Here is a 24,668-nt window from a genome sequence, read left to right as displayed (position 1 = left end):
ATTTTCATATCAATTATCTCTCACTTTAAAAAACGATTTTCTAATTAATTAATTTCTGCCCTTAGGTATGTTTTTTGCACTCCCCTTCTGCTTCTCCTCCTCCTCCTAAATTCTGGAATTAAGTGCATAATTCATTTTTTTCCTCTTGTTTTTAAGAATAAAATAATTTAAGGCTATAAATTTATTGGGGACTTCTCATATATTATTTTAATGTAGTGTTTTCAGAGTCATTAGCTTGTTCTGGGCTTCTTTTTGACCCAAACAAAGATTAATTAAGAGAGCTTTTAAAACTATCTTTTATTGAAGTTTAATTTCTAATTTTATTGCTTTGTGCTCAGAGAATATGCCCTGATCAGCTTCTTCTAATTAGAATGAAATATTCTGGGAAAGAGTATATTAAAGTGGTTAGGAGGAAGCTCTGAGTCACACATGCTGGAGTTAGAATTCTGTTTTTCCCACTACAATAGTGATTTTGGGGACACAGATTAGATAAATTCTTTAAGCTTCAGTTTCTGCCTCTTTAAATAGGTTTAATAATGTCTATCTCATTGTATTATTGTGGGGATTAAATGAGATGATAGATGCCAAAAAAACCTTGGCATGATGGCTGGCCTGAAACGGAACTAAACTCATATTAGCTAACTAGTATTAACATTGTCAATTCTTTTTTTGACTAGGAAATAATGTTTACTCTAACATGTATTCTCAAATTACAGCATTTAATCTAATTTATAGAACATCTTTAGTACTTATATTGTTTAAATCAGCTATGTCATTTTTTCTTTGTATTTCAAAGTGGTCTGCTTAAGTCTCCCACTAAAGTATTTTTTCAAGGACTTCTCTTTTCCAATCACTTCTTTGTATATTTCAATGACCTGATATTTGCTCCACAAAGTTTCATGATTATAATCTCTTCTTTGGGATACCTTGAATCAATATAAAGTGTTGACCTTTCTTCACTTAATCCAGTCCTTTTAGGCTTGAATTCTAGGTTGTTTCTTATAATAAAATGGTCACTGTTCTTTGCTTATTTTTTTACACTTACCTAAAGATATCTTTTTAATTTAAATCTTTATGTTACACTTTTAAGCCTTTCTTTTCAAAGACCATAAGATGGAATCTGACAAATTCATTAGTCTTTGCTTTTCAATAGAGAGTGTCAACCCAGCTTTGCTTAGGATTATGTATGTCTTTCTGCATTAATGCTTCTTAGAGGTTATTTTTTACTCTGGTATTTGATTATGGTTTGTTTTTTCTTTTTATTCAATTGATTTCTAAGATACACTCTTTGGAATTATTTTTATTAGAAAAATTAGATCTATTTTTCTGTGATTATGAATACTAAGAATGCAATGGTTTCCATTGACACATTTGTAAAATAATTTTCCTCTTTTCTTCCTCTCTCAATTTCGCAGTTTTATTGACATCATCTATTATTCAAATTGAGAATCTATTTGATAAGATTCTTATGTTTTACAAGTTTATTTTTCATATTTGCATTGGAATTTTTGAACATTTAAAAATGACTTATTGATACTTTTAAAGTCTCTGGTTTGTGAGTTTTAATGTTTATCCACAGTTCATTTATTTTCCTCATTCTTGAGTTCTTTATTTAGTTTCCTCTCTTGGATAGCTCTAGCATATTTTTAAGTAATGTTTTAAGGGATGGTATCTGGATAGCACATTTTTTAAAGCCCTTGCATTTCTGTTCTTTGATGAGTATTTTGATCCATAGACTCAAATCCTTCTTCAGTTCAGGAAATATTTTATTTTCCTGTTGTTTCTTTGATCACAGACTTTGCACAGTATGCTCTATACATTTCTTCTTGAATTCCCATTAAACTCACTTTGTTCTATTTTCAATCTATGTGCTGGGTAGTCTCCATTTGCCCTTCAGCTCCATTTGTCCCTCAGCCCTTCCCTGTCCTACTATGTGTCTCAGAAAGCCAACCTCTATAGACTGCATTGTCCAGTTTCTCTTGCCCCCTGGTCTGGCTGTCAAAAGGAACCAGTAAAAGATCAGAAGGAATGAGGAGTGGGGTGGTGGTGGTGGTGGTGTATTTACTCACCCTGTTCCCTTTCTACCAGGCCTCAGCTGGGACAGAGGCTGCATTCCTCTACCAAATGTCACAGCTTCTGTTGGGCAGCACCTCTCCATTGGTTAATGGAGGACAAAGATAACAATGTAATATAAAAATGTATAAATTAAATAATTACAATTTGGAATCTTTTCTATGAGTCAATAAATGGGGTGTTATGGTACAGAGTACCCTGAGGAGGCTACTTAGAGTCTGGGCAAGGAAACCTTCCCTCTGGAAATAACACTTAAGCTAAAAGATGAGCAGGTATGAAGAGCTGAAGAGAGAACGGTACACACAGAAGGAACTGTAAAGCAAAAAGCTTTTGGTGTTCTGGGAATAATAAAAAAGTCCAGTGTGACTGGACCATAGTGAGAAAGGACAGCCATGGAATTAGATGAAGATGAAGAAGACACGCCATTAAAGTGTAATGGAAAGCCATTTGAAAGTTTGTTAGCAGGGAGAAATGTACCTTTTTAAAGGATTGTTTTGAAGGCTGTATGAAGGGTGAATTGTTGCAAAAGCGAAAATGGACAGTACAGGTAGTTGGCAGTTGTAGGAGTCCATGTGAGCGATGCTAAGGACGAAGATGGCAGCAGCCGATTATTCCTTTCTCCTTTTAGCATTTTTGCAGCTCTAAGATTTTTCACTCTTGTGTCTTTCATTCCAATCGGGAATTCAAACAGCTGAAAATACATTAAAAAACACTCAAAGAGTGCCTCTCGTTCCAGTGCCACTTTTTCAGCTGTTTGATCTTAGGAAATTTTCGCTTGCCTCAACTTCAGTGCCAGATTTGCTTCTACTTGAAAGTAGAACGTAAGGGCTCTTTTGGTTCATGTGCTGTTTGGTTCATATACCTTCAAAAACTGTCAGCAGTTGAAGGGTCTGTCTGTATTTCTTTTCTTTCTTTGCTTCAGCCATCTTGACTGTCCTAAGCAGCACTGACTTACCTTAATTTCCATGTATATCCCACTTTAAAAATATGCAAAGATTCAGACTCTACTTATAGTTAACCCTGCTGGTCTTTCACAGAGGCTGTGCCTTCTAATCAAGGTTATTCCTTATCACCATATGGTGGCAGACCATGAAGAAAGTAGATGGTGAGTCTCCAAAGTCCTTTGATGGCAGGGTCTTCTCTTACATTTCTTTCATACCCTTCAAAGTGCAGGGCTGAACCCAGAGTTGGTCACGGGCCTGGTGTGAAATCAGTGAGTGAGTGGACCTCTCAGAGTTATGCTTACAAGGTCTCTATGCAGCAAACTGTAGCAATGACGCTTTTTATCTAATGGCAGACTTGATGTTCAATAGCTTCCCCTAAATCATTTAAACCTACTTCGGGTTTAATGGGCAAATAAACCTCCTCCCTCTTCTGTTCCACCCCAAGGCAAGGCATGATTCCTTGGTTTGCTCAGTTCACGGTGAGCCTATTGCCTTCTCTTAGGGGATTTGTTCTTCATTTCATTCAAGCAGGGTCCCAGTTCTACTTGGCAATAATCCCCAAATGCTTTGCATATGTTTTCCCATAAGGACTGGGAGAGACAAACAAATTTAGGGACAGCCACATCTATCCTAAAGTATAATGTGGAAAGTATGCATATTAAACTTCATCATGGTCCTAGCTTATATATTATGACTACAAAAAATTAGTTTTAGTTCATGTATCCAATACCTAAGTGAAGCAAATGGGGTCCAGGAAAAAAATGTAAGCTGCATAAAAATCAGACAGTTGTTCTTAGAACACCTGCCTTCTATTTTCTCTCGGTTTGACCTGAGGAGGAATTGGTATTAAAGGAAAGATAGATAGATAAACTAGCAGAGTTTATCTGCTACAGGAGGACACTTATGGCCTCCTGGGCTTTGTCTGCATGGAACTGCCTGAGTCAGTTTTAGCCGAGTCAAGGCAATTGTCTAGGGAAATGCCTCAGTTGTCAAAAGAGTTGAAATGACTGGATGTCCATGCTACAGTGCAGTCATTTTGATTTTCTATTATCAAGCTGAATAAATTTCTAAAAAAATGATTAACCAATGAAACACAAGCATGACCTAATAATAAAATCTGTGGAGCTATTAGTTCTAAGTGTTTGGATGGAAACTAGAGGAATCCACAAGAAACACTCTGTCCCTGGGCGCTTATTCCCTAGAGGTGGGGACTGTGACTTGCTTCTTTTTTTCTTTTTAATTGATTTATTTATTTGTTTTTATATTTGGCTGTGTTGGGTCTTTATCGCTGTGCGCGGGCTTTCTCTAGTTGAGGTGAGCGGGGGTTACTCTTCGCTGCGGTGCGTGGGCTTCTCATTGTCCTGGCTTCTCTTGTTGTGGAGCAGGGCTCTAGGCACGTGGGCTGCATTAGTTGTGGCTCGTGGGCTCAGTAGTTGTGGCTCACAAGCTCTAGAGCACAGGCTCAGTAGTTGTGGCACCCAGGCTTAGTTGCTCTGCGGCATGAGGAATCTTCCTGGACCAGGGCTTGAACCCATGTCCCCTGCACTGGCAGGCAGATTCCCAACCACTGCACCACCAGGGAAGCCCTGTAACTTGCTTCTAACCAACAAAATACAACAGATAAATCACAAAACCAAAAGAAAGAGATGGAAGGAAAGGAGCTGACCGAAATAATTTTGGGGAACAGTGTTTTGACTGAACACTGTAAGTCTAAAGATAAGTGTATACAAACATTTCACTACAGGTGGAAAATTTATTTCTCACAAGGATATGGATGGGAATTCTGAAACTACTTTTTTTTTATACTACAGTTGATAATTAAGTGTATATGTTATAGATAGTAAGAGCCAGGTTTCTCACTTTCAGAGAAAGAAGTTACAAATGAGGAGAGGAAGAAAGTAGAATAAACCCTATAGAGGTGGATTGGTGTCAGAGGCATCAAAATGGACTCATGTTTGTTTTTAAATATGTATACAGATAGCAAGTAAATAAATAAATGAGTTAATATATTATCTTTATCCACTGAGAGTGGCTAAAATAGTGATATCCCGGTAGCAATGAGCACAGCTAACACCCAGAACTTATTTTCTAAATGTCATTCTCCAGTAAAAGCAACCAGAACTCCTTGGAAAACTGGTTTAGTCCAGGACTGAGTCAGGGAAAACACAAGATTAGCTTGAGCATCTTGTGGTATCTGAAATAAACGAAGTGTGCACACACACACACACATGCAAAAGAATCGCGGCATATCAAAAGGGCAGTTTCAGAATTCTAACAAAGTTCCCAATGCGCAAATTTAGAACAGCTTGAGTAAAAAAAAATTATAACCCAAAGAACAAAATAAATAAAATAAAATATATATCCATGAGTTCATACTAATATATATATATAAATAAATAAATGACCTAGAAGTGACAACTCTTCCTTACATAAGAAGTACAATTAATACATGTAAAAGGAATGAAGGAAATTTTAAAAATCACCATTAGAATATCATACTAAGAATTGCTGTTGGCAAGTCCATTATGTTTGCTTAAGTCTATTGGCTAAAGTTTAATCAAAACAGGATTTTTGTCCAAAATGTCTAATTTACAAATCCCTTAGTCACCAAATGCATTCATCAATTAACACTTCTGATCAAGTATAACACTAATTAAAATAAAATTAAGACAACATACCAAAAAACATAATAGTTGATTAAATTTCTAATTTAATACTCCTATACAATTCCACTGTATTTTAAAAACCATCTGTTTTATTATAATTCCCTTTTTAAACACAAGAATGTTATAGTGATAAATGTTAAAACAAGGATTTTCTAATATGAAATGAATCTAAAATAATCAAACCCTACTTTTAACATTATTTGAGAAGAAAATAAATTCTACCTCTGCATTGTGCTTAGTTGTTATCTCTAATTTTTCTTTCTTAGCCCCATGGAGTTTCTTTCTGAGATCAGCAGTAATATCCAAGTGTGTTTCACTTTTAACCATTTGTTTTATATCAGATGAGGCATTCTTCAACCTATAAAATGGGATAAAAATAAAACTCTTATTAAGTAAAAAAAAAACCTCAGGTTTTTTGCATAATCTCAAAATATCTCTTTCAAAATATTTAGTAATTACAAAGGAAAATTACTATTTTGTAAGTTAACACCTTAGCCAGATGATCAAGGTTAACATCCCCAGTATTAATAGCTACCATGATTCCTGATAAGAAACCCTGAGAAGGGCACATCACCCCTATGGTAGCCTTCCCAATTATACATAGCCTTAAGGTAATTATAAGAAACATTAGACAAACCCAAGTTGAGGAATATTCTTCAAAAGAATTGACCAGTACTCTTCAAAGGTGTCAAGGTCATGCAACATAAGAGAAGACTAAGGAACTGTCATAGATTGGAGGAGACCAGGAGACATTACATCTAAATCAGGGGTGAGCAAATATTTTTGTAAAGAGACAGATAGTAAATATTTTAGGCTTTGTAGGCCATATAGTCTTTGTTACATCTATTCATCACCATCATTTTAGTGTAAAAGTAGACAGCGATAATAAGGAAATAAATGATCATAGCTGTATTCCAATAAAAACTTTATTTACAAAACCAGAAAGTGGGCCAGATTTGGCCTGTGGGACTGGAGTTTTGCTGATTTAAGTATAATTTAGGATCCCACGGTATAGACAAAGGAGAGTCAATGGAAAAAAAAAAACCTGGTAAAATCTGAATTAGCTCTGTTTATTAGTGAATCATACCAAGATTAATTCCTTAGTTTTCATAAATATTCTATGGTTATGTAAAATGTAAACATTAGAGAAAACTGGGGGAATGGTATAGAGAAATTCTGTAAAATTTTGCAATTCTTTTGTAAATCTAAAATTGTTTTTTAAAAAACTCCAAAAAGTCCATTAGACAGATACATACATACATACTTAGATACATATATATATCATTGGAATTGAAGGTGCCTAAGAGAGCAGAGGCATGCTTAGTTACTGCAGGAAGAGTCAGTGCAAACTTGGTCAGAAGCATATTGTAGGCCTGGTGAGCTTTGAAAACTACTACAAATTGAACTCTTATTTAAGTGTTTTTTCAAGTCACTAAAGTTTTCCCTCTAAGCATTTTTATTTTATCCTTGCGACAACAGACATGCTGGGAGCCATTTAGGAGATTCTTAAAATAACTTACATAAAAATTGTTCATTTGTAGAGAAAACTCTCACAACTTTAAAGAACTACTAAAAGTGCATTTATGAGCTGGTCAAAGCAAAGTTTCTTCTTATCATCTTCAAGTGATCCTTTAAATGATTCAGGTTAAACTGTCAATTCATTTAAAGAGTCTGAGGTCTTTTATGTGCTTAGAAACATAAAAAGACCTGCCCAAAGACAAAGGCAGATAAATCTACATATACATATTCACAGATTTCATTCTACATTTCCTTTAAATCCACTTAAAAATGCTTAATTATTTTCCTGAGAAATATAGAAATATGCGGTGGGAATGGGGGTAGGGGTTGTGGCATTTGGACTTAGGCTGGAATTGAAATACCACTTCTTCCCTTGGTAGGAATCATATATATATTTCTGGCTAACTTTTTTTTTTTTGTACTGTTAAACAATACTTATAGGATCTTAGAAGATCACTTACCTTGGAAGTACCTGAAGTCATCAGCCATGAGGCAATCAACAAACCTTTATTAAGTAACTACTGTGTGATAACTCTCTCAGTCCCCATCTTGTTTAACTCAAATCCTGTCAGAGCAAACTCTAAAATCTATCACAAATATAACCATTTCCACCATCTCCTAAGTCGCAAACTAATACAAATCACTATTGTTCCTCACCTGGGCTCCTGTGTCACCTCTTACCTAATCTCCTATGTCCACTCTTCAGTTTGCTCCTCACATAGTAACCAGAACTGGAATTCAGATCACATCACTTCTCTGATTTGTATCCTCCTATATTTTCCCATTTTATTAAAAATAAATCTGAACTTTAAAACTGGAATTCACATCACTTTTCTGATTAATACCCTCATATTTTCCCACTGAATTAAAAATAAATCCAAAATCCTTTTCAAGGACTACACAGTCCTACACAATCTCCCTCCTCCTTACCTCTCTGTTCTAATCTTGTTATTCCCTTTATCTGGAATGTTATTTCTCAGGATTTGTGTGTGTGTGTGTGTGTGTGTGTGTGTGTGTGTGTGTGTGTGTGTGGCTTGCTTGTTCCTACTTAGATCTCAGCTCAGATGTCAGAAAGCCTTCCTGAATTTCATGTATAAAGTTAGCCCCAGCAGTCTCTATCTCAATACATTCTCTATTCTCATTACATTCACAGTACTTGCTACTCTCTGCAATTAGTCTGTTTCCTTTATATGGCTGTTTTCTTGAACTAGTCTCTTGAGGGTAGGGACTGTATCTGTCTTACCCACCACTGTACTTCCAATGCCCAAAATGTGTCTAGCATGAATAGGTGATCAATGAATACTCCTTGTTAAAACTAAGTGAACCTGTGAATGAATTAATGCAAGGCACTGTACTAAGCAAATAACAAGTATTCAAGATTGATTTCCATCCTCAGAGAGTTTATAATCTAGTAATTTGCATGACATACTATGAGAGATCTTAAAAGACAAGGGTAATGCAGGGTCAGGATGGTTTATAGGAAGGACTGATGAATACTGACTGAGGAGATCAAAGTGGTATAATTCAAAGTATGCATTAAAGAGTCAGTAAACTTTTAAAATGCAAAGACCTGTGGCTGCAGAAGGGGTGTGTAGACTGCCCTCTCCATTTAACCCTCCAGGGCAATGGTAAAGCCCATCAGGGAATGTAGCAGTAGACAGCAGACAGTGGGAAACAGGAACAAGAATAAAGGGTTTATGAGGTCAGTTAAGAAGGCTTCTGCTCATTAACTGACAGTTGGAGCTACAGAAGTAGAAGAAATTTTGTGGGAGAAGTGGGGAACTGATGCAGATAGAGGCAGAATAAATAACTACATCTAAGAAATAGGTAAACACAAAGTTACTACCAGGGAGAGAGACAGACGGAAAGAGAGACAGAGAAAGAAACAAAGAGAATGACCAGAGTGGTAGAAAGAGAGCATGTAATAGAAACTCATATTATTTATCAGCCATTTCAAGTCAATTTTGAAACTAACAAACACAAACATTATCTGGTAAGATTTTAACCAGAAGGATTACAGAAACCGAGGGAAAAGAAGTCCAAGAATGAAGAGTTGGCCAACAGGGTCAAACAACAAGTCTAGAGAACTGGGAATTGGGTTTGGCAATCAGGAGGTTGCTTCAGACCTTCTGGGAACAGCTCTAGAGAAGTGCTAGAGGCAGGAGGCAAAGTGCAGTGGGATAAAGATGACTGGCAGGGGGTCAAATGGAGGGAAGGCAATGAGTTTAGTTTTGTTTTTCAAGAAGTTTGGTGGTGAATGGAGTTACAAAAATGTGTACTTTATTTTTGTTTTGTTTTCAGTGTTTTTTGTTGTTGTTGTTTTGTTTTGTTTTTGATGGGAGGACATGCAGCCATTGCAAATCATTTTCTGGAGGGAGCATTGACAGGGGTGCCCACATCACTGAGTGAGGCCTAGTCATGGAAATTACTATTGATGTGCAAATATGGTCGGTGTTGGAAAGATTCCCTCCTCATGAAGTGAAGGAAATTGGGGCCAGTCAATCTAACCTGTTAAATGTACTAAACTGAGTTAAATTTGGCTCATATACATATGTTTCTGTGAAATTCATCTGTTTCTACACTCTTTGTTTTGTTTTGTGTTCTCTTAGTTCTTTCCCATAACGTTTTCTTTTAAAAACTTTCACATTAGTTTGACTTAATTAGAAGAAATTAATTTTTTTCACACTTTAGTCAAGATAGATTAGTATATAGTTGGGCAATTGGGGAAAGTGTGTATGTATGTGTGTGCATTGGGTGATAGTACAAATTAAAATGATTTAAGGTGGATGGGTGAATAGGGATTGGGAACATATTAGGGGAAAAGGTAGGGACAACTGTAGTGGCTTCCTTCCTTCTCTGTTCACCCTCACAGTGTCTAGCATGACATTATGTACTTTGTATGCTCTCCTCTGCTGATGGCCATGACCAAGATTCAGCACAGCTCTAGAATTCCTGTTGCATTTCGGTGCATTCAGATGTGGCCTGAGGCATGTTTCAAGACATGAAAGGCTGAATCAAGCATGACACTAATTCTGTATCTAATATGAATCCTCCTAAATTAATAGCCAGGGTCTGGAAGTTGTTTCTCCTTCCCAAGACCCAAGGCAATAGCTAATTATTTCAGTGTGAAGGCTGCTAATGGAGGTGGAGAAGAAAGCCATTGAAAACTGATTTCTTTAAAGCTAAAGTAACCGAAGAAAACGTCATTCAATCAGTCAAGAAACATGTATATGGCATCTAGAACTTACTATGTTCTGGGCAGTTAGATGTTTGTCATGAAATTTTAAATAAGAAAATAGTTCCTGTTATTAATGGGCTCTACCCTAGTGATCTATGTAAGATGGTGGCTATGAGACAGGAAAAGCTTGTCTCTGAGAGATATAAGTAGAAGTCATGACTTAAGAGAACAGATAAGTTAACCTATAGGCAGATCCAACTCAGCCATGCGTGACCTCTAGAAACCACATAGGAGATATTGACAGTTGTTTGGACATTTACTGTAAAAGTCAAGAGGAGAACAAGGAAGACTTGAATTTAACAGGAGTCTTCTACCAGTTGTTCTGGCCACCAATGCCCTGAATGTGATTCTTTTGTTGCAGGATAATTGTACAAGAGGAACAGATAAGGTGGCATTATAAGATTTGAACAGTGGACAGAATGAAAGCAGAAGAACTTATGAAAAACGTCTCTTGAAGGTGTAGTGATGAAAGCAACAGAGAAGTTGTGAGGTCTCCTAGGAGAGAGGGTACTGGGATCTGCCTGCCATTTCTGTTCCTTCACTCCCCTTTCATGTTGTCTGTCACCTCACCTGTGGACTTGGGATCAGCAAGCTTGTGTGACTTGTTATTTGACTCTTTTTACTGCATTGAAAGCTGATGCTTCTGACTGACTCAACTGTAGATCCTTTCTGTATTGCTAACACTGGACTGTGTCTGAGCTCTGGTAATTAAGGCTATCTTTTTTTTTTTTTTCTGTCTGAAGTGGGTTTTGCAGGATTTTGCCTGGTGAGAGTATTTTATTACTCACCACAGTCTACTGAAAAAAATGAGCTATTAAGTACTAAAAAGACATGGAAAATCTTAAACGCGTATTATTAAGTAAAAGAAGCCAATCTGAAAAGGCTATATACTGTATGATTCCAACCATACGACATCCTAGAAAAGCGAAAACAATGGAGGCAGTAAAAAGATCAGTGGTTATCAGGGGTTGGAGGAGAGGAGGGTGAATAAGTGAAGCACGGAGGATTTTTAGGGCAGGAAAATACTCTGTATGGTACTATAATGATAGATATGTGTCATTATACATTTGTCCAAATCCATAGAATGTGCAACACCAAAAGACAACCCTAAGGTAAACTATGGACTTTGGGGAATTATGATGTGTTGATGTAGGTTCATCTGTTGCAACAAATGTGCTGCTCCAGTGGGGGATGTTGATGGTGGGGAGGCTCTGCAGGTGTGGGGCAAGGACATATGGGAAATCTCTGTACCTTCTCCTCAATTTTGTGTGAACTTAAAACTGTTCTAAGATAATAAAGTCTTTAAAAAATCAAGTCTATTAAAAATAATTTCTAGAACATTACCAAAGTTATCATCATAATCTCCTTTCCATCTTCTGCAAACTACCATCAGGGGTTCCATTTTTTGTCATTAAAATTTTTTCTTTTTATTAAATATGACCAGTTAAACTAAGAAAACTAGAATTTGAGGTAATAAATACATTCATAAAATTAATTTTCATTGCACATTATTAATGTTTAATCTTTTTGTCATACATATTCAAAATGTATGACATTCAGGGGTTAAGAAGCTGCAGTATTCTTTCTGTACAAAAAGAATTTTAGAATTTTTTGTTCTCTGAGAATAGACCTCTCCATCTCTCTTCTAGATTTTCTAAATTTAATCACACTCTCAGGAAAGCTATATGCATAAAACTTGCAAATTGCATCCAAGTGAAATATTTATCTCACAGCCTCACAAAGCTTGCATCCTTATACTCTGTCTGCAGTTCCCATTCTTAGAGTCACACCATTAGGTCAGGCTTTTATTACAATGTGGGCAACAGAAATGAAGACCATTATGTTTCAAAATCAAAATTAAAGGAGGGGGTATTGAACCACTGCATCCATTCTTGAGAAATCTTTCCTAAATTATTTCTCTTAAAGCCTTCCCTGGTGAACTCAGCCCATTTTCTCTCTATAGCAATAATTGACACTTTATTATATTTATTCTGAACTTCAAATTATTAGTATCACATACACATAATCTGATATATTATTATATACACTTTGGTTCATTAAATGGCTCTGTGTTCTGAGCTAGACCTTAAACCCTTGGGCTTTTGTCTCACAGCACCTTGCTCTGTAGTGGGTCTATGGTTTATATTCCATAAAAACTTGACTATCAGTTGACTATCGGAGACGTTACCAGAGAGCAACATACAGCTACTGGAGTTGTGATTACTTTGAATTCGAATTTGCTGCCTTCTGCACTTTGCTTAGCCTCTTTCTGCATTTTCTACCTTGCTACAGCACTGTGAGTTGCTGTCCTCCTACAGGCTGCAAAAATACCATTGTCCTGTGGATTATGAGTCTTTCTGCCTAGCTATTACTGAAAATTGTAAAGATCTCTTTAAGCTTGAGCTCCCTTCATCTGTGCAACGCTCAGGTCTGCTTTTAAAGCCAGTGTATTGTCCAGGTCCTCCTGGAGGAAGCCTCCCATCAGTCATCGTGTTCACTAATAATGTCAAACCTTTCCCACATTAGCCTTTTCATTTACTATTCTTTGGAACCATTTCAAACTTACTGTCAAGTAATAACCCACCATCATTTAACTCTGTACATTATGGCTTTCTTCCTTCCTCCACATTCAACTCTTCCTCCTCAAACACTCAACTCTCCTACCCCATACAACCTCTAAACTAGACATTACTGCAAAAGAGTCATGAGGTTTTCAAGCATTTCTCTGCCCTAACAATTTATTTCCAGAGTCGTAATGCATTTAATCTTTCTAAATTTCTCTGACCTTCTTAAGCTTTCATATAGGAACAGGATGCTCAGTTAAGTAGTGGAGCATGAAATATCCCTTTGCTGTTTGGTACAGGGAAATGGAGCCCTGAAAATCTATTTGAGGCATAATCATCTGATAACTGTTCAAACTCCGGGCGGAGCAAATCAGAATCAGATTTATTACTGCTCCAAAGCAAGCTTTTGATTTTGATAAGAGTTTCTGCACAAGAAAAACAGTCATTTCATGCTGATATTACTTCTTATATTTTTGTTCAAGTTTAACAACCTATGCAAGAGTAATAACATTTCCCTCCAACTTCTGCCTTTCACAAAGAACTGTTATTCAGAGACCATAAGCCCTACAAGTCATTAATGATCATACTGACTGAATTATTTAGGAGAGCTTTCTGTGGACTCCATGATTTTAGCCCACACTGGAGCTGAATTATAGAGGTCCTATTTTCAGCATGAGGCTGTGATTCCCTATGTTAACTTGAACATCTGTTGATTTAGATATCTGCCTGCCCGGAAGTCATGTGGTTATCTTTTGAAATACATTAAATGTTAATGGGATCCTTAGGGGAGTCTTCTTTATGTAAATAGTAGATAATTCATATTCCGTGCTTAATGTTTTTCTTCCTGTTGATTTTGGGGTAGAGCTGATGGAAAGTATAATGCTTCCTTTAACCACAGGGAAGAGGTGAGGCTGGAGGGGTAGAGGGCTTCAACTGTCTGTTCCTCACTGTACATTTATTTCCAAGGCAATGTTTCAGGGTAGTAGAACAACCTCTTTGAGCACAAATGTTGGTAATGCATTTCTCAAGGCAAAATAATAAGCGAGGTCCAAATCCATTTTCTAGAACATTTGGGAGTGTTCTGAAGTAGTCCCGATGTTCCCTGAGGTTATGGAATTCCATGCTCCATTAGGAAAAGGTGGCTACAAATGTGATGGAGAGAGAGGCAGGCGTTCTTGGCACATTTGTGTGTGTTTTCTAACGCGGTTGGTTTGTGTGGTATGAACAAGTAAATGGCAAGGAGGGTGCATAAAGCCCCAAGCCTTCTGGTCTTCTAACAAGTTGACCTGTGTGCCACAGAATGAGAAAGTATGGAAAACTCTTAAAAGGAAGACCAGTTGTTATGTTGGCACATTTGTCAACAAATTGATCCTTAATTGTTCACACTGACTTGTTCAACACAAATGGCAAATGCCTTCATAAGTCTAAATCTGCCATGGATTAAGGTTACAAAGAGTCCTGTTCACTCCAGGGCTTGGTAGTTCCTGTGCTGCTAATGCTCTTGTTTTAAAATTAGGGCTTAACGGTCCTCTTCTAGGTGTCTGAGGCCCTAAAAAGTTGCCCGACACCAAATGAAACAAACCTACGTCTGCTTCATGTGCATCATAAGCTAACCCTTTCCTTAGTGTTTTTGGGTTTCATGGGAGAATTACAACATAGTTTAAAAATGTGTGAGCTGTGAATTTATCTGTGTGATTACCAAACTGCAAACCACTTTATGGCAGTTATACAAGTCCAGTGTGGACAAAGACGGCGAACGCATGTTTATGTCCTCCCTCTTCCTGTTAATTAGATTCAAAATGACTCCCATAACGTCAGAATGACACCTCCCCCACCCCCAAATGAGAAAGTGGTGATTATTCTTGGGAGAGAGAGAGCACACGCACACACGCACTGTGAAATCCCTGATCGAGGTAGAGGAGTGTGCGTGGCTGGAGGTCAGGCCAGCTTAAATCCCTGATGGTCCATCTTTATCTCATCTATATAGTAGGCTCATGTACAAGCTTTTATTTGAATCTAGAGTCCAATGGCAACAAGATAAAAAAAACCTGCTTTTTATCACAAAACAGCTAGCAAAATTAATTTTTGATGCCATGTCTCACTTCCACCCTCTTTCTACATCCTTATCTTCTTGATCTCTATCCCAGTCAATCGGTCAATTAATAAAGTCTCTATGGCCTCTTCGAAAGCTTCATTTGTAGCAGGAGTAGAGGATGGCACGTCCATGCCTCAGAACTTTTTTGCAAGGCCCTTCTCACTACTCCATAATCTTTATCTCTACCGTTCTCACCTTGATGGCTTCTTTGTCTTCTGCTCAATTACCTGAGTCCTCTGCTTTCATCTAAAATTCTTTCTCTCTTTCTGTCTCTCTTCCTCTCCCTCATCTTACAATTCTCATTCCAAGAGGAATCACAAAAGATAGTGAGGCAGAGAGTAAGAGTCAGAGAGAGAAAAATGCATGACTATGGTACAGAGACAGCTATCCTCTCCTTTTCTGTATCCTAATTTATCCAACTTTTACTAGGATCTTTGTTCCTTTTATTAAAAATATGCATACAATTCTTTAGAGCAAAGCAAAGAGCAGCTTTAGCGACAGACAGCCGGTGCCTGGCAAGTGTGTCCTCTAAGGGTCCTCATGCTTCCCCAGCCTGCCCCCCACTCCCTTATGCGCGTCCACTGCCCCAGACATGCCCACCTTCTTGCTGCACATCACTGGACAAAAGCGAATTCTCAGTGGATATGGAACAAGGGTTGACAGAGTTTTCCCAAAAGGGGCCAAATAGTTAATATTTTAAGTTTTGCAGGCCACATGGTTTCTATTGCAACTACTCAACTCTGAAGCTGTTACACGAAAGCAGCCGAAAGCCATACATAAATGAATGGGCATGGGTGTGTTTCCAATAAAATTATATTCATGTACACTTAAATCTGAATCTCAAGTAAGTTTCGTGTGTCACAAAATATTTTTCTTCTTTTGTTTTTCCGCAACCATTTAAAAGTATTAAAAAAAATTCTTAACTGGTAGGCCGAATAACAACAAAAAAACGCACAAGGCCATGGGCCAGATCTGGCTGGAGGGCTGCAGCTTGCAGACCCCTAATATAAAAGATAAACTCTCAGAGGCTAGGAATTTGATGCCAGTGACATGAAGCGTAATCTACTTCTATTTTGGCATGAGTCATGCACACAGGAGAGGCTCTTTCAGTACAATACGTCTCTCAAGGCTCCCTTAAGGCATCTAATTATCCCAAATCATAAGTGAAAAGACAGAACATTCCATCTTGAAAGAACTGAAAGTGACTCAGGAAGTCAGATTTTCAGAGAGCATCATGATCTACACATGCCAGCTTTTAAATTCTCATGGTTACCGGTAGTCTCCTCCTGTGGTAGGTTTTCCATCTGCAATTACCTCCATCTGTAAGGAACCTGGAAAGCACTGCCACACAGATGATGTCACTCTCCTCAAGCACACCTGAAAGAGGGGAAGCAGGATTAGAAGAAAAAAATCATTTAAGGGGAAGAAAAGATATCCCCTCTGACAGAAGTTTCCCATAGCCAAGAAGCAATAACAGCATTGACCCAATTCTAAAATGGGTCTGGGAAGTTCAAAATTCAACTCCAGTGACCTCAAGGGTACAATACCCACCCCCCCCCCGCCCCCACCAACTCTCCGTTCAGTAAAACCTGTCTTACAAGGAGAATAAAATTTCCAGGGCTTGCCCTTTGCTTCACTCACCGCAGTGTTTGCTTTTCACCTGCACTCGCTTTTGATCATTTTGAAACTACAAAGGACCTTGACAAAAGACAAAGAAGAGCTTGGCTTCCTGTGAGATTTTCACCAACTTTGTTGCCTTCAGAGCTGGAGCCTACCATCTATATCCAAGCAACGAAATGACTGCATCATTTGAACAGCAGAAAATTGAGTAGGAACATTGAATTCTGAAGCTGAAGGACAGAGTACAGAATCAAAGGCCCTTGCTTATAAATGAGATCTGTTCAATCTTGCTCTTTCATGTATCTTCTTTTTGTTGTTGTCATATTGTTTTCCCAACTAGATAGTCATACTGGGAAACTCTGCTTGAAGGCCATTTGATATGTAGAGGAAAAAAAAAATCAACATATAACTTGAAGAAGTGGTGCGTTTTCCAGAAATTAAAAGAACGATTTGTTGTGATGACATACCCTGTGGCAAGGGGATATTGTATTAGGACAAACAGTTCCCAACTTATAAGTAGATTGTGAGCCAAAATTTGTAAGTCAGTTGTTTGCAACTTGGAAGGCATTCGCCTATAGGGACAGTGTTGTAGGTGGTGGCTGGACACCAGCATTTAGTTGTGATGGCTTGTGTAATCCAGTCATACTTTTGAAATGGTAAAATGACACTGTTTGAGCTTCTCAGACTGAAGTATGCAGGGATTAACAATGAACATTTCAAGTCAGGGAATAAACATGGTACAACTTCCTGGCATGTTAATTTTGTTATAAAATTTAAGTAAGAATTCTTTCTGAATTAAAAATAAATATGCAGAATTTTGAGTAAAATATAAAATCCCTGAAAACTTTAAAGATTAATCATGAGACTTCAAAACTACCTTGTGCTTATAGCTTGAAATGTTGGTCTAAGTCCCCAGACCTCCTTGATTTCAGAGCTCTCCTATTAGGCAAAGTGGACATGTGTGAGAAGCAAAGCAGTCCAGCATGACAGCTCCATGTTCACCTGCAGCATGGCAGCTTGTTGTATAGACTCCACTGGTCTGTGCCGCGCTAAGAGTTAATGAAAGTTAGCTTTGTAAATTACAATCTTGCTGGGGTCGAAGGAGAGAAAGCACCCAAAGGTATCTGGAGATTGGAGGAGGCCAAGGAGACATAACTACATCCAATGTGGATCCTGGATTGGATTCTGGAATAGGAAAATGACAGTAATGAGATAACTGGTGAAATTCTAATAAGGACTGTAGATTAACCATACTATTGTAACAGCAGTGGTAGGGGGAAGAAGAGTAGGGAGGTCAGAAACGCATGATAAAGATTGAACTTTAAAAAATCTGTAGTCATAGCAATCTCAGTCTTTGTTCTCAAATCTCTTTTTATCAATTAGTAAGATAGGGGGATCTCCTGGTATTGTTTCCACATATGCCATCCCCAGAGACAGCACTAGTGAACAAAGCTGAGAGCACTTGGGGATGAGTATATAGGGCTTTCTTTGGATGATTCACACATCTAGATTGGACAGTCCACAGAGGCAGATCAAATTGTCTCCCAGACTCCACCATGGCTGTGAGGGTTCAGGGTGGCACGGAGCTTTGTTGGGAGACTTCCTCATGAACTTTCTAAGTCAGAGGTCTCATTCCAAGGCAGTCGACCTGAAAGTCCTGCCCCTACCGCAAGATATTGGTGGGACCAGGAGCATTTCCTGCTCATGGGGGTCAGTGTAAGGCTTAGCATCATTTTTGGCCTGAAGTGTAATTTCCCAAGCCCTTAAAATATTCAGGCTGCCCATTAAAGGAAAGGAACATTATATTAGTGTGACAGATATTCTGTCAATATAATTAAGCTATTGGATCTCTTTCTTCTTTAGCAATGGATGTGAAAGCAAAGCAGGGAAGAGCTAGTTGTGTAAAATGGAAATGGCAGATGAGTGGTATGCCATTTAAAGAGAAAAGGGGCAGAAAGGGAGACACTAACAGCAGCAGGTACAAACTTACATGACTGCAGTTTTGCTGCTCCCCTGTGGACGGAGAAGTAGAAGTTTGGATATTGATGGCATTAGAACTGCCTAAACTACAGACACACATGCGTACACTCATGTGTGCGTGTTTTATGAGATTTTTTTCTGACTTGTGCTTGCTTTACTTTTACTTCAGAGGTTAGTGTCTAGGGAGTGAATTAAGAGTAGGATGGAGGGAAGAGCAAGGGATGATCAAGATGCTCAAGGTTAAGACATAACTAATAAGAAGCTGCTGTATAGCACAGAGAACTCTACTCAATACTCTGTAATGGCCTATACGGGGAAGGAATCTTAAAAAGAAGAAAAAGAGTGGACATATGTATATGTATAAATGATTCACTCTGCTGTATACCTGAAACTAACACAACATTGTAAATCAACTGTACTCCAATAAAAATGTTAAAAAAAGAAAAAAGAAAACAAAAGTCAGGGACCAGAAAGAGAAGTCTGCCTATGGCCTAGAAGGCTGCCTCTAGTCCACAGTCACGTCTAAGAATGGCTGCTTATGTCTCCAACTATTTGAGAAAAAACAAAAACTACTCCCAGAGGTGCTCTAAACCCTGTGTGGAGCATAAAAGAAATATTTCCCAACATTTACTATTCTGTTGCTTGTTCTGAGGGCCTCACAGCACTTAGTGAGTTAGAGATCTCCAAGAAAATGCCTTGCTCTGCAGAGCAAATTTCCTCTGTTCTACTCTATGACATAAATCACAGCAAGATATTTTTTGACCCACTTCCTAGAGAAATGGAAATAAAAACAAAAATAAACAAATGGGACCTAATGAAACTTAAAAGGTTTTGCACAGCAAAGGAAACCATAAAGAAGATGAAAAGACAACCCTCAGAATGGGACAAAATATTTGCAGATGAAGCAACTGACAAAGGATTAATCTCCAAAATACACAGCTCATGCAGTTCAATATCAAAAAAACAAACAACCCAATCCCAAAATGGGCAGAAGATCTAAATAGACATTTCTCCAAAGAAGATATACAGACTGCCAACAAACACATGAAAGGATGCTCAACATCACTAATCATTAGAGAAATGCAAATCAAAACTGCAATGAGGTATCACCTCACACCAGCCAGTATGGCCATCATCAAAAAATCTACAAACAATAAATGCTGGAGAGGATGTGGAGAAAAGGGAACCCTCTTGCACTCTTGGTGGGAATGTAAATTGATACAGCCACTATGGAGAACAGTATGGAGGTTCCTCAAAAAACTAAAAATAGAATTACCATATGACCCAGCAATCCCACTACTGGGCATATACCCTGAGAAAACCATAATTCAAAGAGTCATGTACCACAATGTTCATCGCAGCACTATTTACAATAGCCAGGACATGGAAGCAACCTAAGTGTCCATCAACAGATGAAGGGATAAAGAAGATGTGGTACATATATACAATGGAATATTACTCAGCCATAAAAAGAAATGAAATTGAGTTATTTGTAGTGAGGTGGATGGACCTAGAGTCTGTCGTACAGAGTGAGGTAAGAAAGAGCAAAAAAATACCATATGCTAACACATATGTATAGAATCTAAAAAAAAGGTTCTGATTAACCTAGGGGTGGTTCAGGAATAAAGATGCAGATGTAGAGAATGGACTTGAGGACACAGGGAGGGGGAAGGGTAAGCTGGGAAGAAGTGACAGAGTGGCACTGACACATATACACTACGAAATGTAAAATGGATAGCTAGTGGGAAGCAGCTGCATGGCACAGGGAGATCAGCTCGGTGCTCTGTGACCACCTAGAGGGCTGGGATAAGGAGGGTGGGAGGGAGACATAAGCGGGAGGCCATGTGCATATATATGTATACATATAGCTGATTCACTTTGTTATACAGCAGAAACTAACACAACATTGTAAAGCAATTATACTCCAATAAAGATGTTAATTAAAAAAAAAAAAATTTCCTCTGTTCTAATATGGCCCAGCCCAGCCAAGCCATCCAAAGGGTGAGATGTTTGTAAATGGATTCACCCAAGCCAGGATATATGTGTGTACTGTTGGAAGAGTTTTTTTTTTCCCCTTAATATTTAACTTTTTATTTTGAAACAATTTTAGATTTAAAGAAAAGTTGCAAAAATAGCACAAAAACTTCCCATTGAGTTTTTCCCAATGTTAATATCTTACATAACTATGATACAATTATCAAAACCAGAAAACTAATATTGGCACAATTGATGCATTTAATATACAGACCTTATTCGGATTTCCCAGTTTTCTCACTGCTCTCCTTTTGCTATTTCAGGATCCAATCCAGGATTTCATGTTGCATTTAGCTGTCATGTGCCCTTGGTCTCCTCCAATCTGTGATAGTTCCTCAGTATTTCCTTGTCTTTCATAACCTTGACAATTTTGAGATGTATTGGTCAGTATGTTGAAAACTATCTCTCTTTAAAGTTATGTATTTTGAATAAGAATACCGTAGAAATGTTGTTTGTCCTTTCTAGGAACATCATGTTGAGAGTTTATGATGCTAGTATATTTTATTATTGATGATGCTAACCTTGGTTAACCAGAATCCTGCCATGGTTCCCCACTGTAAAGTTACTCTTTTTCCCTTTGTAATTAAGTAATATACAGTGAGATACTTTGAGATTCTGCAAATATTCTATTTTTCATTATATGTCACTCAACAATTTTAACATCTATCAATGGTTTTCTTTGCAAAAAGTATTATTATGGTGATCACCTAAAGGTGATTTTCTATTTATATCATTCCTTTTATGTTTATTTATTGGGATTCTGCTGCAAGGAGGAGCTCTCCCTTCTACCTCATTTATTTACTTACTTGATTATTTATATCAATATGGATTCATGAATTTTTTATCTATAGGTTAAAATCCAATACTATCATTATTTACTGGAATAGGTTTTTTATTTGTTTTTTTAAAATTTTGCTTTCTAACCTCATGCATTCTGACTTCCTAAAAGGTGAAAATTATATAAAGAAAAACATCCTCTCACCTATCTTTAGATATTAAATTTTAGTGCTAGACCTGAACTGAATAAATCTTTCGGAAACACTAAAGAGAGACTGGAAGGCATGGGAAAATGTTTGGTATATTTTGGTAATAAATGATTACAGACAGCCTTGTCTCAAGCAAGCAACTTAAAGATACCCTCAATGGCTAGAGGTAAGATTTTAAACCAGGGGAAAGAGAATATTTTCAACTGGGAAGATGAATATGAAGATAAGCTCCATATTGGAATTATTAGAAATTGGCTTTGAATGCTCAGAATTTGTCTAAATTGTAAATGTACAACTTCCTTGCTGTTAACTCAATCCCTCTCTCTGTTATTTCCTGCTTACTAAGGGAAAGAATACAATATCCACAAGTATTCAATGTAGAAGAGGGACTGCCCCCTGTGTACTATTTCAGAACTACTTTTCCGAGAAAAGCTGAAAACAAACAGTTGTAAGATGTCCTAAACATAATCCTTTGCCCTGGGTAAGTTGTTCTTTAATGCTGGAAACTACCCTCCCCCCTACCCTGAACTCCCACAGCTCATTAGTTCTTTTCTTAAGACCATTACCACATTCAGTCCTAATCATTTCTACTCAGAAATAAGCTGCTGCTTTACTTGATAATATTAATGAGTTATTTTTACCTTTTAGGCTTGATAATGGTATTGTGGATTTATCTTTTTTAAGATTCCTTATTTTTTTGGAGATATATACTAAAATATTTATGGATTTCATGATAGGTCTCAGATTTATTTCAAAATCATCCAGGATGGGGTTGGGGATATTGGGTAGAGGGTGTAGGAAAATATCTCCATGACCTTAAATCAAAAAGAACTTCTTTATCCATTGATCTATCAGTGGACATTTAGGTTGTTTCCATATTTGGCTATTTTAAATAATGTTTCAGTGATCATACATTTAAAGTAATTATTTATAGGTGAGGACTTACTAATACCATCTTATTGTTTTCTGAGTTTTTTGTAGTTCCTTTGTTCTTCTTTTGCTATCTTCTTTTGTGATTTGATGACTTTCTGTAGTGGCATGATTTGACTACTTTCTCAGTATATTTTGTGTATCAAAAATAAACTCAAAATGGCTTAAAGACTTAAATATAAGACATGTTACCATAAAATTCCTAGAAGAGAGCATGGGCAAAACATTTTCTGACATAAATCGTACCAATGTTTTCTTAGGTCCGTCTCCCTAGACAGTAGAAATAAAAGCAAAAACAAACAAATAGGACCTAATCAAACTTACAAGTTTTTGTACAGCAAAAGAAACCAGAAACAAAATAAAAAGACAACCTATGGACTGGGAGAAAATATTTGCAAATGATGCAACCGACAAGGGCTTAATTTCTAAAATATGCAAACAGCTCATATAATTCAACAGAAAACATAACCCAATCAAAAATGGGCAGAAGACCTAAACAGATATTTCTCCAAAGAAGACATACAGATGGTCAACGAGCACATGAAAAGGTGCTCAACATCATTAATTATTAGAGAAATGGAAACCAAAACTACAATGAGGTACCACATCACACTGGTCAGAATGACCATCATTGAAAAGTAGACAAAAAACAAATGCTGGAGAGAGTACGAAGAACAGGGAATCCTCCTACACTGTTTGTGGGAATGTAAATTAGTGCAGCCACTGTGGAAAACAGTATGGAGGTTCCTCAAAAAACTAAAAATATAGTTGCCATACTATTTAGCAATTCCACTCCTGGGCATATATCTGTACAAAACTATAATTCAAAAAGAACATGTGCCCCTATGTTCATAGCAGCACTATTCACAACAGTCAAGACATGAAAAAAATCTAAGTGTCCATCAAGAGATGAATGGATAAAGAAGATGTCATACATATATACAATAGAATACTACTCAGACATAAAATAGAATGAAATAATGCCATTTGTAGCAACATGGATGGGGTTAGAGATTATCATACTAAGTGAAGTAAGTCAGAAGGAGAAAGACAAATACCATATGATATCACTTATATGTGGAATCTAAAGTATGACACAAATGAACTTATCTATGAAACAGACTCACAGACATAGAGAACAGACTTGTAGTTGCCACGGGGGAGAGGGAGGTGGGAGAGGGATGGATCAGGGGTTTGGGATTAGCAGCTGCAAACTATTATACAGAGAATAGATAAACAACAAGGTCCAACTGTATAGCACAGAGAACTATATTCAATATCCTGTCACAAACCATAATGGAAAAGCTCATGAAAAAGAATATATATATATATATATATATATATATATATATATATATATATATATATATATATCTGAATCATTTTCTGTAGAAATTAATATAACATTGTAATCAACTATACTTGAATAAAATAAAATTTAAAATAATAATGTGTCTCAATATAAACCTTTGAAGTTGAACCTGTTTAGGGATTTTTGAGTGTCATGTATCTTCATGTCCAATTCTCTCCCCAGATTTGGGAACTTCTCAGCCATTACTTCTTTAAATAATCTTTCTGCCACTTTTTCTCTCTTTTCTTTATGGGACCCCCATTATTCATACATCAGATCTCTTGATGGTATCCCATAAATTTCATAGTCTCTTTTTCATTACTTTTGATTCTTCTTTTTCTTCTCTGAATGGATTATTTCAAATGACTTGTCTTTAAGTTCAGAGATTCTTTCTTCTGCTTGATCAAGTCTGGTGTTGACACTCACAATTGCCTATATTTAATTTCTTTCACTGTATTCTTCAGGTCCAGAATTTCTGTTTGGTTCTTTTATATGATTTCTCTTTGTTGAAATTCTCATTTTATTCATTATTGTTTACCTGATTTCATTGGACGGTCAGTGTTTTCTTATAGCTGATTGAGCTTCCTTAAACCAGTTGTTTTGAATTCTTGATCAGAAAATTCATAGATCTCCAATTTATTTGTGGATGATTACTAGAAAATTATTCTA

The 24,668-nt window shown here is 37.1% G+C and overlaps 1 protein-coding gene across 9 annotated transcripts in view; it reads right to left on the bottom strand.

Annotated features, from left to right (window-relative positions):
* The window catches only part of FBXO4 (F-box protein 4), a gene marked incomplete at its 5' end in the record, with an annotated part of 415,710 nt that overhangs the window by 5,335 nt on the left and 385,707 nt on the right, over positions 1 to 24,668 (bottom strand). For 8 of the 9 annotated variants that reach the window (XR_013827585.1, XR_013827586.1, XR_013827587.1 and 5 more), the window contains 4 exons: positions 5,906 to 6,041; positions 16,372 to 16,475; positions 17,596 to 17,903; positions 20,947 to 21,092. Of the gene's footprint in view, positions 1 to 5,905; positions 6,042 to 16,371; positions 16,476 to 16,739; positions 17,904 to 20,946; positions 21,093 to 24,668 lie in introns of those variants that run through there. The other variant, XR_013827593.1, reaches the window with a different exon arrangement.

The sequence above is a fragment of the Stenella coeruleoalba genome (assembly GCF_951394435.1).
Source record: "Stenella coeruleoalba genome assembly, chromosome: 3".
NCBI classification, from domain to species: domain Eukaryota; kingdom Metazoa; phylum Chordata; class Mammalia; order Artiodactyla; family Delphinidae; genus Stenella; species Stenella coeruleoalba.
The sequence above is the reverse complement of the archived record's forward strand: the minus strand, read 5'-3'. Positions and strand labels throughout refer to the sequence as shown.